This window comes from Haemaphysalis longicornis, unplaced genomic scaffold, assembly GCF_048455015.1.
Source record: "Haemaphysalis longicornis isolate Haplotype H1 unplaced genomic scaffold, Haemaphysalis longicornis Haplotype H1 scaffold_3, whole genome shotgun sequence".
NCBI classification, from domain to species: Eukaryota; Metazoa; Arthropoda; class Arachnida; order Ixodida; family Ixodidae; genus Haemaphysalis; species Haemaphysalis longicornis.
Window position 1 is genome coordinate 41,712,058 of NW_027526335.1, and position 16,310 is coordinate 41,728,367.

The window sequence follows — 16,310 nt, forward strand, 5'->3', positions numbered from 1 at the left end:
CAAAGCATACTTGTCAGAATAGTGAACGCTCTTTGTTTAGAGGTAGAGCCCCTTAGGGGATGGGCCTGTTGGCGCCTCTTGTCGTCGTCGTCGTCGTCGTCGTCGTAATCGTCGTCTCAAGTAGTCACGGTACTAAAACATTGGGAAACACGGTTTACGCCTCGCGGTAGAACGTAACGCGTACTAGAAAAAAACACCAGGACACTCGTTTCCGCCTCGCGCTCGAGCACTTCGTGACGCGTACTAAAAAAACACCGGGACACTCGTTTACGCCTCGTGCTAGAGAACTTCGGGCTTCAAAGACAAGAGACTTTTACAGCAAAGCTGTATACCTCTACCCCCAACGGTTTCATCTCCGTTGGCAAAAACGCCAAGGCGCCAAGAATGCACTTATACACTGCATGCTTCGCCCCTCGCAAAGTTTCACGTTAGTGGAGATGGCCCTAGATTTTTAAGTGCGAATGCACTTCTTAAGCGAGCCTGAATCGTCCGCCGCCGTAGTCCGCATAGCAACAGCTGCGGGTGCGCGCACTCCTCGTCTTCCTTAGCAACGGGGGGAGATGGGCGCGCGCTGCCTGGCCGCTGACATGGCACATACCCACGTGGGGGATTGGCCAGGAATCGGGCGTGAGAAGGGCTAATGCACCCGCTTAAAGGAGTACTGACACGAAATTTCAAAGCTGAGATCCGCTCTAGCAATCAAGTACAACGACAACACAAATAGGTGTCTGTGAATAAATGCATCTTTCTTTCTTTGTAGTTGTGTGTGTGTGTGTGATCTCTCTTTCGCGAACATTACCGAACCGCGCAAATTCAACTCGTGCATTCGCACTTTCACATTCTTCCCCTCGGGGAAATGCGGGGAATTTTTTTCTTTGCGACGCTTCCCGTTTATGTTTACTTCCTTCGAAAACCAGAGAATACAAATCTCTTATACAAGAAGAGGGGACGACAGGTGTATCTCTTCTCTCGTTCCAGCTTCGCTCACCACGTGTCCGCGATTGCAGACGGGCTGTAACTATGCCTCGCAACGGCGCCAAAATCGAAATTGCCGCCATCGGTTCAGTGTGACATCGATACGACTTGCGTGAGTCCACTCATTACACACGCGCGACGGCGCAAGGTGAACCAGGATACCGGTGCGTAGGTCCAGCACCGTAGCCATAACAAACGCTCGCGCGCAAGAATAAAAGCGGGGCGAGTGAGGCCAAAAAGTATACACACGACAATTTCTATCCGTCAGTCTATTTGACTTGTAGATCACCGGAATTTGCGAATAGATGAGGCCGGCCCGTATACGCCAATAAGACGCACCCCACGCCACCGCGCACGACTGCCGGAGCGCGCGCGAGAGATCGAAGTCATTCTTCATTTCGAAAACTGTATCAATAGGGACCCGCGCCGGCGGCGCAGCTCCTGTATTAATGTGGCCGCGCAAAACAAACGCCGTCCGAACAAAGGACACGCCAGGAAAGCGCGGAGAAAGCGCAGGCTGCGCCGCTTGTAGTTCTCGCTAAGCTTGCTGCTTTTTACTGCTTTTTTGTCTTCTCCGATCCGTCTCGCTGCGGCGATTGCGGACCCTGCATTCCCCCTGCAGCGCCTGTGCCGCTGGCGTCGGCAAGCGCGGCTTCTGTGCACAAGTGCTTGCGCAGTTTTGTACAGTGCAGCGAACTTTCCCCTTCGTGACAAACCGAATCCGGAAGGCACATGAAGACGTTCGAACTGCTTATCGCTCTAATACTCGTTTCTATATTCTGAATATCTGTCTCGTCTTCGAGTGGCCGCAGAGAATCCGACTTCGGACTTCTTATAGTAGGGCCATCCGGAAGCAGAATGACCCACGTTGTTACGAAAGACTTCTTCGGCGATAAGCGGCTTTCGTAGTGCTGCACCTAACTAGGGAGACTTGACATAGATGGCCACGGGCGGCGCCGTATGGATTTCCTTTGCCGCGGGACCCGGCGTGTGGCACGCGCGGTGCTTCGGCCGCCCCCAGTCACGAAGATTGTTCGGGGTCGTATAATATCGAGTGGAGAACGCGAAGCTCTGCTCTGTCCTGCAAGTTGGGAGAGAGAGAGAGAGAGCGAGTATGAACCGGCGCTGTTCTCTTCTACCTCTGGTAAGAATTAGCGTATGAAACGGCCTGCTGTCTACGGGAGTATGTAGCGCAGTCTCATTAGCATATTTGTCGTTGTATTTGGACAGCGAAGCTCGCGCGATAAATGTCCGCCGTTCCCTCTACTGCGTCGCACGTGGGTCTAAGTTTCTATATCATTTGTTCGCTCTTGCAACACCACTGCGTATGGGCTCGGTTCTAGCGATCGCTTTTTACCGCGAATGCAAATTGCATCGACGAAGTTGTGCGAACGTCTAATATAACTCCCGGGTTAATTTACTTTAGCAGCTCAATGAGTATCGTCATTTTTACGGTGGTTTGCAAATTTGTCCTAGCAATATATATCTTTATCTGCTGTGACATCAATTTATTGCGTTTGTTCAGACATTTGCATCGATAGTAATCGCTTTCTGTCGAACATCTCGATGCCAGGTACGATGCTGTAGTTGCGCTTGACGACATACGCACTTGCGCAACAGCAGCCTGCGCGGAGTATTGGAAAATAGACAAATGCATGTATATAAGCGCGCTTCGGCTTGAAATATTGCGTTCAGGCTTATTCATATAACGCACGTCGATTTGACGTGTTCGTTTGCGCTACACATATGTTACGCACTCGGTGATACTCCTGATATTCGGTGGCCCTTATTAGCAATGCGATTTCATAACAGCCACTCCGCTTCTTTGCTGCTATTCATAGCTGGTAACCTCTGTCGCAACCGTTACTCGAATAGTTGTGCCCTTATATCAAGCATGCCCTGGCGTATTGCTCGTCACACTGCAAATCTGCGTGACCAAGAACAGAGCGCCTTTGAGGAACCGCAGCCATGCGCTATCCAGTTGAGAGTTGGGGTCTGACCGTGAGATGTAAGTCGTCTGATTCGCCAGTTTTGACGAGCTTTCAGCTTTTCATGCTCGCCAGTGTAGCTATCGCACTCCCATATCTGCGGACCTTGGCCCTCCGCTCGAAACCCAGCAGCTGCGTAAAGGCAGCTCCAATCGCATCTAAGACGCGCGGGGGTCCCATCAAGCTCGGTTGAGTTTTATTCCTTCCTCTGGAAGTGTCGGGTGGCTGCGACGAGCACACGCGCCCGCTTACGTCTCTTTCTAGTTCGAGGCGTGTCTCTCGGCGCCAGGAAAGAAGCCGCCGACTCGGGAGCAAGAAAGTTTGTTGACGAACACGACTGGTCGCGCCGAGACGAAATAGAAAGGCGATCAGTGGCGGCGGCGGCCGCCGCGGAAGTAGTCTTGTCGCTCGAGAGACGCCTGCGAAATGTCTCGCTCGCGACCGGAAAGCCGGGGTCACAAAGGGTCCTCTTGTGAATGACCCCGTGCGAGACCCCGCCTTGCCCGACCCGGGGCAAAACGCGGGGAGAGGGAGGATGGCGCCGGGCTGATTTGCGATGTTTGGGGCGCGCAGATGTTCGGAGGAGTCTGCTTTTCGGTCGCCCGCGCTTAGCGCATCCTTAGTGCGGTTCACTCGCCGCTCCAAGAAGCACCGAGACCACGCAGCGGGGTGCAACGGCTCTCGCTGTTCTCAGCGATGGCTCTCGATCGACTTCGGCTGATTCCGTCTGGTAGGCCGGCTATGTTTTTCTATTTGTGCATGGGGCCCCGTGTTGAGGCACGCGTTACGTTCTTATAGCGTTACTTTTGTCGTGCGCGAATTATTTCCTGCGGAGCGTTGTCGTAGGCGTGCTTTTCAGCTGCGTCCTGCGAGGGCTCTATTAAAAGCAGCTCGCTTTAGTCCAGGAACTGAAGATTCGAAAATTGCACTGGAAAGGAAAAAACTTTCGAAGCTCCGATACGCCTGAATGCTCGCCCTCCTCACTGCAGCGGCCATTTATTTAAACTTGTAAAATTCATAAAACAAGGAATGATTCATTCTGCGTTTCATTCTGTCTGACTCAGCTCACTCAAAAGGGTTATCGCGCTATCGCCATCACCAGAGCTCTTTACCTTTGTTGTAACGGTTACCGAATTACGATCTCTTACAACGAGAAATGATCGTGATCCAGGAATAGCTATTTCTCCGACTGAGCATACTCAGCATTCTCTCTCATAGCATAATCTTGCTATGTCGGTGTTTTCAAATACATTTTACTGGTAACTACATATAACACCTTAAAATCGTTGTGAAGGTCTTTTATTTCACCCAACAAGCCTTTGGGTTTCTCTTTGCACTAGCGCAGCATACAGAAATTTGATACGAGCAAAACTACTCTCCCGTTCTACAAATCAGTCAGCCATCCAAAGTAAATCACCTTAGATGGACAAATCGGCCTCATAATGGTGAACCTTTTTGCACTAGAGCATCATAACGAAATTTGACACAAGAAGAACTGCTCTCCCGCTTTCTAAATCACCAGCAATCTAGAGTATAAACCACCTTAGCTGGCTCAAATCGGCCTCAGATGGGCGACCCTATACACTTCTAAAATTCATTTACGGTCTCGCACGTGCAGCACGCGTCACAACTCCCCTCCCTAAGTGTAATTTTTTCAGGCACACTCACGCTGAGGTTAATAATCGCTTAACAGAAACCCAATTCCTATCGCTTCCGGCCTAGATAACTTTTTACTCTCGCTCTCATAGCTTCGCGGAGCGCCAATTTTAGAAGGAAAAATATACGGCCGGGAGAGTCTGCAGTGGCCGCGGGAGGCCGTGCATGAGGGCTTGGCACGCAGCCAGCCCCGCTTGACGGTCTTGAAGGGCTCGCAACTGTTCTTCCCGCGGCAAGCGTGGAAAGACGCGTGCGCGAGCTTGCGAAAGCGCGATCGTGTCGACGAACCCGCGCAGGGGTAAATATGCAAAGGGGTACAGCGCGGCGACGAGCTGCCGTCCCCGCGCGAGAAAAGTCTTTCCTCTACTTCTTCTAGCCTGGCTGTCTAAAAACAAGGAACACAAAAGAAGCTGCGAGTTTTAGGCGAGCTGCTCGCATCGGAGAGTGATTCGCAATGCGTTACCGGCATGCGTCGCTGCGGCTGGCGTGCTTGCGGGCTTTTCCTTTATATCTCTAACCATTCGAAGCGCCGCTGACGTAATCAAGTAGCAAAGCCTTTGTTTTTTACGACGTTTATGTGTGGCAAGTAACGTTTCTGAATCCGCTGCAATGCACGGCTAGCGGGTCATACAGGCCGAGTGTCTTTGTTCATATAGTTAAACAACTAGTTCAATACTTACCGCGACTTTAAAAGCGTCTATTTCGTAAAGAAAGGTTTAAAGAACAGAAAATTAATTGTGATCGAAGCGTCCCATACTTTGCGTTATAAGTACTGTTTCGGAAAAGATGCCCATGTTCTAGCAAAAAAAAAAAAAAACCCTCCTTACTCACAGCACAAAGTGAGACTAACAGCCTGATTCAATTTGAGTTTTCAAGTTGTATAAGCTAGCTTTTTTTTTTTTTCGCTAATAGATCAGCGGAACAGGGATATCTTTTTTGTCCTTGAAATTGTACTGTTCTTTAGTGACTCCTACGCATCGGTCGGTGCGGGATAAAGCTATTGATGTCATATTTCGTAGCTTATAAGGAAGCATTGTTTTAGTTCGGTTTTTGTTGTTAAAATGTACGACGCAACTGTAGGCTCGCTGGCGATATACTGGGCGTCATCACTCCAAGTACTCTTGACGCCACTGCAACCGTCACAGACACCGCGCTTACGCGAGTTCGATTCCAGCCGCTGTGGCCGCTTTTCTGGTGGTGGAAAAAAGCAAAACCGGCCGTGTGTCGAAATTTTCGCCTGCCTTAAAAGTCCTCAGGTGGTCTAAATTAATCCGGAGCCCTCCACTCATAGCTTAGACGCAGCTTCGGTGCGTAAAACCCCGCATTTTATTTTTAGTCATTGCGTTTAGCCAAACTCTGGCTTGCTCTACCCCCTCTAATTCTAAGCGCGCGCTGTAAAATACTGTTTCTGTTGCGTTCACGCGACGGCTTACTGTGAAAGAGCAATTTGCGCACAGGGCAAAGCATACGGTGTCAGCGAAGTGCGGGATATTCATCGGGCTTCGCGAAGTCTACCCTTTTTCCTACAAGGGCCCTCGATCAGCACTAGCTCGCGTAATCTAATTTTGCTTTCAAGGCATTTATCCGACTTCATCCTTGCTGCTTCACATAAGTGCCGTCTCTCTTCCGCGGTCTTTTCGAAAAAGGCTCCTTGAAATCCGCGCAGGAGCGTTCTCGTGTTCTCAGAACGGCGGCAGGCAGACTTCTCTAACAGCAACGAAATAAACGCCAGAACCTGCGTTTTGCATTCACAAAAAGCCTAGTACATTGTAGACTGTGTAACAGAATGGTTTCGTGAGACGTTCAGCGCAGCATCAACAGAACCGTATGTCAAGCTTCCCCCTTCAGCAGTGAATCGCGCAGGCTGATTTTCCCCTGCAAGTCCTAATTTTCCCCTTTTAATACTAAATTTGAAACTGGTTGAATAGAGTTTGGATCATTGATAGCACTATTCCTTAAAAGCCACGTTTGTATGTGTTGTGTACAAGCCTACACAGTGCATGTGCAATCGCGTGAATAGTTAAATTGCCAATGGATAGTCCCAAGCAGCCGGTTTCGCTTTCGTTTCGCAGTTCAGCGCGCTAATAAAATATTTAGTGATTCTACCACTGTGTGTCTAGAAGCACTGCATACTGAACAGAACACTTAGCCGAGAAAAAAAACTGTGAGGACACCTGAATACTTATTTTAAGGTGTGAATGCGAAGGCGTCACTGTACCTGAACGCTGTGGGGATGTGGCGCCTAGCGGTGTGCCGGTAACGTGGGTGCCACAATGGAGAAGAAGCAGCCGCAGTGCCAGATGGGAGTACAAGGTACCGCAGCGCATAGCGCCCTGGTTTTCTTGTAACTGCTGCGCCGCTGTATGAGGCCGGTGCATGCGCACATCCCACCCTCCCGCCGTTCCGTTCCGCCAGCAGTTGAACCGGCCGCTTAGCAACAATGGCGACGTCGCTATAGGGCCACATGACACGTAGCCAGCAATGAAAATTTAAGTTCTATTTCACTACTACAGACATCGTCGACACTGTGCCAGTTTTTTTTTCTCGCTCAATTGGCATTTCAATGCACTTTGAATGTCGCAGGATGACCTCTCAAACTGCCACATGCTGGGCATAAGTTTGTGAAGTCGTCACTTTTCTGGATGTCACCTCGTCATGAATTCAAGAAAAGTAACTGGTTTACAGGCAATACTTAAGGGTACCCTGCAACACTGTTTTCAACTTTTTTTTTTTTTTGAAATATAAATGCTTGCAGAACGTAGTCACCTAACACATCCAGTACTTAGATTAGGGGGTCCCAAAGTACATCAGCCAAAAATTACCGCTCTATATTATATGCTCATCAGATAACTTGGAAACTCGCTGAAAAGATTTTTCTCTCTTTCCGGGTCTTGACGTTCTTCGACAGCCCGAATTACGTCACTAAGGCCGAGTAGCGGCTGTTGGTTGCTTTTCCTTCAGTTGCAGCAATGAACGCTTTTCGATGGCAACTTTTAAAATAAAGCCACAAAAATAAAGCAGAAACGGAAGGCGTCTGCTGCTACGAGCAAATCATGCAGTGTCGCACCGTGCTGGCGATGACTGTAGCTTTCGCAGTGCTTCCAGGTGCGAAGGAAAGAGTGAAAGCGTTTATTGAAAGTGTTGCAGGGTCCTTTTTAATAGAAGCTACTCTCAGTAGCAGTTCAACACGTTTCCAAACCAAATTCTGAAACGTGTGTAGCAAATTGTGCATTTCTATACAAAAAGTAACGCTTAGAAGCGGCCTTCTGAAAGTTTTACCAAATTGACACTCTTTTCTCTATCTTTTTTTCTGCCTATGCTTCAGGCGATCAGCCGTTCCACAACAATCCTCTTTGCAGGCATTCTTATAAAGATATCATAGCTCTTTCAAGGCGAAAAAAGAACGCAGCTACGAGAAAGCAAAGGCAGGCTTTGTTGTCTATGTGGTATAGCTGCAGAAGGTCGAGTTTATTTTGACGGCCAGCGGACATTGCGACGTGTGCAGCGGGGGGTGTGGTGTTTATATACTTGTTCAATTCCGCTTACGCGTGGCTATCGAGCCGCGCCTTCGTTTCCATGGCGACCAATCAAGCGTGGCGATAGGCGCACGTCACTTTATCGCGTGAGAGACCCCGAATGTTTTTGGAGGAGCGTGAACAAACGTCACCGTTGGAACCCACGGCGAGGCCTTGCCGTGACGTATATCCGCTTAGCGTGTTCTCCACGGGCGGGCCGTTGTTTTTGTTTCCAGTCCTGCTGTCGGCGTACGCCGGTCGTGTTTGTGTTTGCCGATGCGGACGCAAGGCTAGTTTAACTATTTCTACTTGTGGTTTCGCTCCTATGTTTATTTTTCCCGCAGCCGGAAAAGTTTGGACGGGATTTATTTCAGCCGGAATTTAATAAATGCACGCGTTGCTCTTGGATACGTGCATTCATCAATTGGTACTGGTATTACCCATGGCATTCACCAGAAATTCATTTAGATGGTGGGTTCACGGGGAATTCGTTTAGAGCGGCCTGGAAAGTCGCTGGCTAAGTCCGGCTTGACATTACATCGACCATCAGAATACATTATAACACTCCATCTCGATGCTCCTGTTCCAAGGGACGCTGTAGAGGATGTTTTTCTAAAAATCTCTGTGGAGCTATAGGCATATTCTGCTGCTGCTCGAACAGGAAAACAAGCTTCATTGTAGAAGAAATGATGTACGGCGGTATCTTACATGATGCTATTTCAAACGTGGATGTTTATAATGAGTGTTTTATTCGCTTATCGTAGTGGCTATGAAAAATGGTGAGGCCGTGTGGGACTGAACTTGCTCCCCGTCTGTGTTGATCTAAACTAAGCAGTCATTATTGAGTAATAACCCATGATCGCCGCCGCCGCCATCGTCGTCGTCGTCTTTCGCGGCGGCGTTGTATTTTGCGTCGATGCTATCAGCATCGTTTGATAACGCTATTACCATGTCATATCTGTTAGCGGATCTAAATACTGGGCGAAAAAAGTTTTGGCGAGGGGAAACGCTGATAGCAGAGAACGTGCATACAACGAAATCAATTGCCCTCCTATGCCCTAATTTAGACGCGGATTTTATATTTAGTGCCCCCCCCCCAACACCCCCCCCCCCGCACGCGCGCACGCACGCGCGCACAGACGCACACACGCACACATGCACATGTAGAGGTTAAGCAGTTATCCTTTAAATGTGCTGTAAAATTTCTGCTTATCACGGGCATTTATCTGCACTAGTTGAGGTCATAATTTGCTGTGGACAGCTGAGGGACTCCAGACGGGTGCTGTGGAATGACCTAATGGTACGAAAATTGCTGTCGCAGTAAAATGTTGTTTATTACATGTTGCACTAACAGGCCGTTAGCTTAACGAGCCAGCCAAATGCGCAAGGCAGGGTGTTTGTCGACTTTTCTTGAAACGTTATTGGTGTTGATGACTTTTGGTACGCACCTTTGAATTGCGAGCAAGCGCGATACCCAAGGCCGTTAATCGGATAAAAAAAGTAGTCGTCGTTGTGAGCATTATAGCTTATTGTCAGTGGGCGCTCAGCCGATTGTTTGTCCCGCAATCCTTTACGGCAGTGCAACGCATTCAGCATTCGGCCATCCAGGCGTTACGAGCTCCGCAATCGTATTCCGCCTCCATACAGGGGAAACAGAAAAGGGGGGTGGGGGGGAGGTGAGCTGGGGTTCTCTCGTTCGGTCGGCTTCCCCCGCCAGCACCGGGCTTTGTTTACTCAACTCGTTGCCTGCGTAGCGGGTCTCCGGCGTGGGACGCGACCGAGCGGTCTCCGAGTCGTCGGCTGCAGTGCTCCCGGCGCGCTTCCAAACACACCGCTTTCGCGCGACCAAGTAATTGCGGGGCGTATTTTCGGGTCCTCTCCTCTCCCTTCTCTCGCCACTTCGCTTTAGATCCTTGGCTTTTCTCGTTGCTAGCTTTGTTTTGGTCCGAGCAATAAACGTCCGGGCTGGGCCTCCCGCCCCCGGCTCGCTGTAGAGGCGACCGCTCCGGCCCGGACGACAATGCGATGCATCATCGTTGATGCTGAAGGAAGCGCTGGGAGGTGTCACGGATGAGGGAAGGGGGAGGGGCATGGGGCCACAGGGAGGAGGAGGGAGGGGGGATCCGCATCATTCCTCATTACGCGTTCGAACGCGCGTTTCCCTGGTAACGAAACGAGCGGAGCCGACTTTGACTCCGGGCAAGCGGTGGGGGGAGTTCGGGTGACACTTCCTTCCTCGCATCCCGCTTCCCTGCGGGGTGCCCGCTCAGTGCTCCGCCGTCAGAGTCCGACGGGTCATTGCGCGCTGCCACGCGAGATCGGCCAATACCCCCCCGCTGGCAAAGGAGCTGCTGCCACCCCCCACCGCTACTACCACAGTCGCCAGGATCGTGAACGAAGATGAGCTCCCCAGCCCATAGAACTCCGGCGGTGTCGTCTTGCCCCCCCTCTGAAACGAGCGCGGCTCCCTACAGGAGCTGCCACAATCATCCGGGAAGCCCGACTTGTCAAACTCGCGCTGCCTGCCACAGCGGGTCAACACAGCGGGATCGCTTTTCGGAGTTGCGCGAAACTGACACTGAAAATAAAACCCATCGAGGGGTGCGAGCGGCGGCGGGAACAGAGGCTGTTGTATGGCCGGAGGATGCGCGGGTACTTGACTTTAAAATATTGAAACGAGAAGCGCCAGTTCGCCCTGCAGCCCGTCTTTACTCGGGTGATGGCCTAACGTCACTGCATTCGATCAGCTGTTCTTGCTTAATATAACAATATCTGACGGGAAGCAATGAAGAAAACGGAAGAAAATCCGCTTCAAATGACATCAAAAGCTAGCGAAAATATTTACATCCGAAAATAGGGTTCAGAGCAATGTCAACAGCAAGCAGTGCGTTCGCGGTAGTAGGTTCCTTGACCAGTCTCTCATTGAACGAAAGATGAAACAAAAGGGAAACCGAAAGCAAAGGGAGCTGCCGGCATAAGGCCGCGGTTGCGTGGACTTGCGCATAATCCACTCGATCGACTACTCACTCGTCGAACCGGTGTTGCAGTAGCCTAGGGGCGTAGGCATTTTGGGTCGCTTGCGGTCGCAGGAGCCTTGCGAGTATGAACGTCTGTTTTCGCACTCGTCAAACGCGTTGAGCGTCCGCTGACGCACTTCCGACCCATTTGCACGAACGCAGAGAATCGCGCAAAGAGTGCTGCAGCTTTTGGGTCGAAGCCGCCATCACTTCGGCCGAGTCTTAGGCACGCGTCGTTCCATCCGGGATGCGCTGCTGCCGGCAACGCCGTAGCGCTGGTTTATTTCGCTTCGTTAGCGCCGGCGAAGAAACAAAGGCAGCGCGCACCCATTAGCGTCTTTTCCTTTCATCGGGCATTCTCCTTATGGCTCGTCTCTACCGAGTTACCGAGTGTGCCCTCACAGAACAGGGAGGATGGTGCCCTGCTAGTGGTGCGGATTGGCTCGACTTCTTTCCCTTTTTCCGACTTCGACTTCGGCTCCAGAGGCGGCAACGGCTCTCAGGCACTCCGTTCCGATTGGCTGAGTAATTAGGAGCGCCAAAGATTGCCTCTCGCTTTGTGCGGCTCGGAGCGCGGCTTGTCTTGTGTTGAGGCGGTTTTGTTTCGCGCGAGGAGTCGCCCTATTTTTTTCTCTCTCTCTCTTCCTCTGATTTGCAATTTACTCCCGCCGATTTACCCCGGTCCTTTAGCTCCTTGTTCCGACGCACCTGAGACGTTTCTCTCCTGCGCCGAAGGCTTTTAGGGAGCGGATCCTGGAATGAAGAGCACTGCACCGCGCTAGGCGAATCGGGGAAAGGACACCTTTGCTGCTACGAATACAGCGGTTTCTTCTGTTTTTCTCTTTCAATAGACGCTCCGAGATTGATGGCTCCCGAAATTTCACAGCGAAGATTAGTTTTGCTGTGTGATGCAGTAAGGCGGCAAGGAAAGCAACGCATACTTTTACATTCTTTATGAATTCCAAGGTTCTTACTTCTGCATAAATGCATTCTCGCTATATTACAGAAGCCTATTACAAAAGAAAATATTAAAACATGCTGCTGTAAGTGAAATAAAAAGCGTTCCAAAAAATAACGCTGTTTAAAAGTCACGGGATGGAGTTAAATAACAGATATTTTAAGTTTGCGATAGTCTATTTAAAAAAATAAGGAGCACTGTTCCGTGATTTGAAGAGTTCACATTTGAGACAAAATAAGCGGAAAAGAAATTTCACAAAATCTGCAGCATAAATCATTTGACTTTCTAGTTCATAGCTCTCCACTAATCTGTTTCCAACCTCACTTTTTCTTCCTCTATCCACGAAGTCTGGTGATTCATTGTTTTTAATGCAGTAGCGACTCCATTTATTCCACTACGTTCGCTGGAAAGAAGAAAAAAAAAGGCCCGAGCGTGAAACCCCATCCGGCCGCTCAAATGGGAATCCTGACTTCCGGGGCCGGTCAGCGTATTACAGGTTCACGCAAATAAAGGCGAAAAAAAAAAAGCTGGAAAATTTAAAAAAGAATGGCGGCATTATCGAAACTCGGCGCCATGCGCTGGTGAGCATTGGGAATTTCACTTCGATGCTGCGGGCCGGTCTCACTGCTCGAATTAACGCCTGTCGCCGAGTTACGGCTCCACGAATTCCAGATTTATGGCTTCTCGGGTTCGAACGCCACCTGCGAACGGGCCTCCGGACCGCGCTGTATACGCGGGCCAAACCGCGCAGACTGGGACAGCCGTTAATTCTTTGTCGCGCTGGGGGCTGCGCTGTGCTGCCTTACTCGTGTAGCACACGCACGCACGCGCAAGAGAAATGGAAAAGGAGAATCGGTTAGGGTAGGGGGCGGTCGGCCGCGTTTAGCATTTGCGTCAGCTTCGCTCGGAGCTGTAATAAACTAACTGGTTCAAGCAGCTTTTACGCTTACAATTCGGAGTCTTAAAAAAAAAAAAAAAGAAGCTTTCGTACCTCTTACCCAGTAAAAAAAAAAAGAAAAAGGAATCAGGAAAATGGGAAAAAAAGGGGAAGCGAGGAGGAGGAAGAGTTGAAAGAGTACGCGAGTAGATCGATTCCTCGGCCGCGGAAATTCGGTTTTTGCTTCGCGGCAGCAGAAAGAAGCCTTCCATCATTCCGACCTTGCACTTTCCCGTATACACACCGCGCATGCGCTCGTGTCCGCGCCGTGGTTCGCTTTGTACATGCGTGTCCCTCTCTGCGGCCGTTTTTCATCGTCAACGTCCCTAGTGGCGTGTTTTTCTCTTTATTCGATGGAGAACATTTTGATTCCCTTCCTCCTCCTCCTCCTCCCTCTCCGAGCCTTCTCACCAGCTGCCCGTGGCATTGTTAGCGCGCAGTTCGTTCTCGACGCTGCGTAGCTGTTGTCTCATTGATTTTTTCTGCCCATACCCACCGATGGTATTGTTTGCTTCGCCCAGACACGAGCTATTTCTCGCGGCCGCGACCATTTGTTATTGGCTTCGCCATTAATACGGCCCGCGCGTATTATAGCGACCACTCGAACGCACACGCGCGCGGGGCGCGGTGCAAGCTCTGTACTTTGGCCGGCGCGAGGACTGTCCACCGTCGGGGCGGGTGAAATGAATGTAGATTGTCCAACCCTCAGCGTGCGTGCTGTCGCCGCGTCTCCGCGAGCAGTGGTGTATGTACTGTCCCGAGGCTCAGAGGCCCACGCACTCTCCAAGCGAGGGGTATCATTTGTCGTTGGCCCGAAATACTGTGCAGACGCACTCGCGAGAATGGCGACGGGCTGACAGGAAACTGCACTGCACGCACCACGCGCTGCTTTGTGAGCGCAAATAGACAAACAAAAAATGGAGACAAATCCTCCTCTTTTTTTTTTTTTTTTTTTTTTAGGAACAGCGGCCGTTGGTGACATCCCATGCAAGTTGGTCCTTGCGGTACCCGAAACTTTGTGGCACATGATTGCCAGCTGAATCCATTTTTCAAGACTCTTAAGCGCACTCCTTCGTGTTGCGGCGTGCGCCTTGGAATCTGTCGGGCTTCTACTCCAGCGCCACCTGCGCAGATTTTTATGGCTGCATTAGTGTTCTCACTTCAAAATTGTAGAATTTCTTTTAGAAAACTTTATCGTATTGAGTAATCTTTTATTAGATAATGTGTGCATAGAATTTTTAAGCGCCACACTTCATATTGTGCAGCTACTGATGTACAGTAAACGACCGCTCTTTCGAACTCCAAAAATTCTGACTTACTGGATATTCCGGAGTTTCCCGAGGAACCGCCAGCAGTTCCATAGGAGTAATAACTCGCGGAGCTTTCCGACTGCTCTTCTATTAGGACTATTTTTTGTTCCCCTCCAGGTACAAAAAATCGGTCGGCTACTGTATACGGACCTTGGACTGTTATGCGTATTGTGAGCATTAATGTGGGCGCTGCGATAGTGCTCGCTTCAAGGACTCATGGAAAGTGCTTGCTACTTTTGTGTCCAATTCGCCTTGAACTCCGTCTGCTTCTCACGACCGTTAAAATCATCATGTCATACCTCATCTGTTCCTCATACCCATCCACATCATCATTCATCGGGCTGGTATTCTGGATTGCCGCTCAGAATAAACGCGCTGTTTCGACGGCCTCTGCGACGTCTCTTCTGTGACGGCTGTCCTTGACGTCTCGCTCAGTATCTTCATAAGAAAACACGGCAATTCTGTGTGCCCATTTTAACATACCTTTAGAAGACGCATGTTCAGAAATCCCAGAAATTACAATTTAGCTGCGCAGAAGTGAAGCCACGCAGTAACCTGCGTAAACAAACGCATGTCTCTTGGAACTTACACCGCAACGTTGCTCCCAACCCACATATTGTGAAGACTTGCGGAAGACGGTCTAGCACATAACATAGACAACCACACGAGTAATACTTGCACTACCAGAGTTGCATGAAAATAAACACCTGCGGAATAAACGTGGCCCGATTGCTAAAGAAAAGAAACAATCTTAGTTTGGGCAAAATAACTTAGTGGAATTTTATATTATTTCAGTAGTGCATCTTAAAGGGACCCTGCAACACTTTCGATAAGCGCTTTCACTCTTTCCGTCACGTCTGGAACCACTGCGAAAGCTATAGTTATCGCCAGCACGGAGCGGCACAGCGTGATTTGCTCGCTCTGCTCAAATACGACTTCCGTTTCTGCTTTGTTTTTGTGGCTTTATTCTTCGTCATTATCGAAAAGCGTTCATTGCTGCAACTAAAAGAAAATCGGCCTACAGCCGCTACATCGCCTCAGTGACGTAATTCGGGCCGTCGAAGGACGTCAAGACCGGAAGAGAGAGAGAATTCTTTTGAGCGAGTTCCCGAGTTATCTGATGAGCATAGAGCACTAATTTTTGGCTGAGATACTTTGCGACCACCTAATCTAATCTGGATGTGTTCGGTGACTACATTCTGGAAGTATTTATGACTAAAAAAAGTGGAAGAAAGTGTTGGAGGGTGCCTTTAATGGGGTCTCGTTGGCGGATTTAAAAGGAGGGAGTGGTGGATACAATTCCTTCCGATTTCTCGCCCATCTCGGATGCTTGGGAAATTGTCACTAGCGAGCTCACGGTGTGGGGACCATCCTCCCACGCCTGCAGGACTTGCTCCAATGTATCCTCCACCCTCCCCCTTGGAGAGGTCATTCTTAATACGCCTCTGCATTTTGGCGCTAGCAGATATCACACTTATTTTTTTCTAATCGAGTCATTTGGAGGGCAATGCTATCACTAAAACGCGAAAAAATTCGCGCTGTAACGTTTACGCGTCTCCACAAGCGTCGAAATCAAATTCAGTTTTGGTGGCTGTTTCGAACGCCGACCAAGAACTAGTATTTCTTCGGAATACCGCTTTTATATAAGAGAAGTGCGACTTTTATTGCGACAAACCTATTTTAATTCCCTATAGCCGGGAAAGGAATAACACGCTTGCTCTTCATCATATTTCTTGCCCTATCTTCGTGAAAGGCCCCGGCTAAGTAGCTTCAACTGCTCGTTCCCACCAGGCGTTTCGACAAATCATACTTCTGAAATTAATTTCAATTGCCTCTGCGCAGAGGCCGACAAAAAGGACGGGGCAATTTAGCGAAGAGATTTTGTCCAGCGGCCGGTTCTCTTTGTCCTCACCAAATGCTTGTTTCTTTCTCTGAGAAGTGCATTTAGGTTTAC